We start from the raw sequence: 2,853 nt of genomic DNA, 5'->3' as shown, positions 1-2,853 counted from the left end.
TACTACCTGATAAGAAAATCCCCGCCTATGGGATGAGCCCCTTTTCCAAACTCACTCATATATTATACCTTATTGCTACCACCTGCCATAAATACGTCTGCATACCAATTCAATTTCGTATCACTTATGGTTGTAAAGTTATTGCTGATAAAATTTCCACGAATATGGGATGAGCCACGCCCCCTTTTACAAACTCATGTATATTGTATATAAGCACCTACCGTATATATGTTTGCATACAAAAGTTCAACTTCATGTGTCTTATGGTTTTAAAGTTATAGCTGATAAAATTTCCACGAATATGGGATGTGCCATGCCCCCTTTTACAAACTCATGTGTATATAGCGTACTATAAGCACCTACCATAGATATGTCTGCGTACCAAATTTCAACTTCATATGACTTATGGTTCCGCAGTAATAGCTGATAAAAAATTCCATGCCTATGGCAGGTGCCACGCCCCCTTGTCGAAACCCAATTTTTTATACCTTTCATGAGCATGAAATGGTATTATAACTTTGGTCCGATGTTTGTAAGTACCAAAATAAGAAGAGATAGACCCATTAAAATGTATACTTAAATGATCAGAACGGCGAGCTGAGTCGATTTAGCCATGTCCGTCTGTCCGTCTGTCCGTATGTCTGTCTGTCTGTCTGTCTGTCCGTCTGTTTGTATGCAATCTAGTCTCTCAGTTTTCGAGATATCCGTATCAAATTTGGTAGGTGGGTGTATTTTTATAATATATTAATCATTTGTCGGAACCGGAAGAATCGGACCACTATAACATATAGCTCCCATACAACTGATTGTTCAGAGATGAGATTTTTCGTTATAACTTCTCCATTTATGCAGCTAGGAACATGAAATTTTGCAATACTTCCACCCATTATCAACAGAAAACTTGGAGTGAAAATTACAAAGATCGGGTCACTATAACATATAGCTCTCATACAACTGATTGTTCAGATATAAGATTTTCGTTATAACTCCTCCGTTTAAGTAGCTAGACACATGAAATTTAGCACTGTTGTCACTTATTATCAAAAGAATACTTTCAGTGAAAATGTCGAAGATCGAGTCACTACAACCTATATCCACCATACAACTGAATGTTCAGATATGAGATTTTTTGCCATAACTTCTTCATTTATGCAGCTAGGAACATCAAAATTTGCACCGTTTCCACTCATTATTAACAGAATGAAAATAACAAAGATCGGGTCACTTTTACATATAGGTCCCATACAACTGATTGTTCAGATATGCGATTTTTTGTTATAACTACTCCATCTATGCAGCTAGAAACTTGAAATTTCGCACTATTTTCACTCATTATCAACAGAAAGTTTACAGTAAAATTAACAAAGATCGGGTCACTATACCCTGTTTATTGCCGCCATACAACTGATTGTTCAGATATGGGGTTTTACTGTAAAACTCCTTTATTTGGACAGCTAAAATCGACACATTTCGTAAGCTACTTTTTAAATAATAATACTACTGAGAAAATCGTCAAAATCTATGCTGTATAATCTTAATCTCTTGTACCACTGATTGTTCAGATACCAGATTTTGCGATATATGTATCTCCTTTATGTAGGAAGCTAAACCCATTAAATTGTGTTACCGGTTTACGTACCGATCACACAGCAGTGAAAATCCCTTAGATTGGTGCTATATAAGGTATATCTTCCATACCTCTGATTGTTTAGCTAGAATTTTTTATATATGTATCTCCTCTATCTTTGTCTGCTGTGAATATATAAATTTTTTCAAATGCAGTAATCTGTTAACGTAAAATTTTCAGATGCTCATGAAAGGTATCGAGCCTTTGGCATAGCCGAAGACAGCGCTGCTTTTACTTGTTTCTTCCTATTATAAGCCCAGGTGTCATGGCAATACCCTGCCAAAACTTCATTCGGTTCCGTTCATCCGTTTAGGCTGCAACCTGGCACATACATACATACATATGTACATACACACATACTTCTACAAATATATAGTAGATATCTAACGTTAATCCAGTATATACGAATTTTAGGAATACCTCGTCCACAATGCCACCTATCGTGTAAATTATTAGTCCAAATATCTCTTTTCTCTACTATATATTTGTGAAAGTATGTATGTATTTATGTGCCAGGTTGCAGTCTAAACGGACGGACAGAATCGAACAAAATTTTGACAGAGTATGACTATGACACCTGGACCTATAATAGGGTGAAAAAAATTGGAAATTTTTAATCAGCCATAACTTCCAGACCGTAATTCACATGAACTTGAAACTTGGTATGCAGACGTGTCAATGGTAGATGCTTATACGCGGGTATATATAATCGAGTTTGTATAAGGGGGCGTGGCACATCCCATAGGCGTGGAATTTTTGTATCTGCTATAACTTCGGAGCCATAAGTCATACGAACTTAAAATTTGGTATGCAGACATATCAATGCTAGGTGCTTATAGGTGGGTATATGTAATCGAGTTTGCAAAAGGGGGCGTGGCACATCCCATTGGCGTGGAATTTTTTATCAGCTATAGCTTCGGAGCCATAAGTCACACGAACTTGAAATTTGGTATGCAGACATTTCAATGGTAGATGCTTATAGGCGGGTATATATAATCCTAGGGTATGTATAAATGAGTTGGCAAAAGGATGCGTGACACATCCCATAGGCCTGGAGTTTTTTATAAGCTATAACTTCGGAACCATAAGTTACACGAACTCGTAATTTGGTACGCGGACATTTCAATAGTAGGTGCTTTTAGGAGGGTATGTATAAACCAGTTTGTAAAAGGAGGCGCGGGACATCCTATAGGCGTGGAATTTTTCATCAGCTATAACTTCGTAAC

The sequence above is a fragment of the Rhagoletis pomonella genome, unplaced genomic scaffold (genome assembly GCF_013731165.1).
Source record: "Rhagoletis pomonella isolate Grant_MI unplaced genomic scaffold, Rhpom_1.0 Rhpom_scaffold_00001, whole genome shotgun sequence".
NCBI classification, from domain to species: Eukaryota; Metazoa; Arthropoda; class Insecta; order Diptera; family Tephritidae; genus Rhagoletis; species Rhagoletis pomonella.
The sequence above is the reverse complement of the archived record's forward strand: the minus strand, read 5'-3'. Positions refer to the sequence as shown.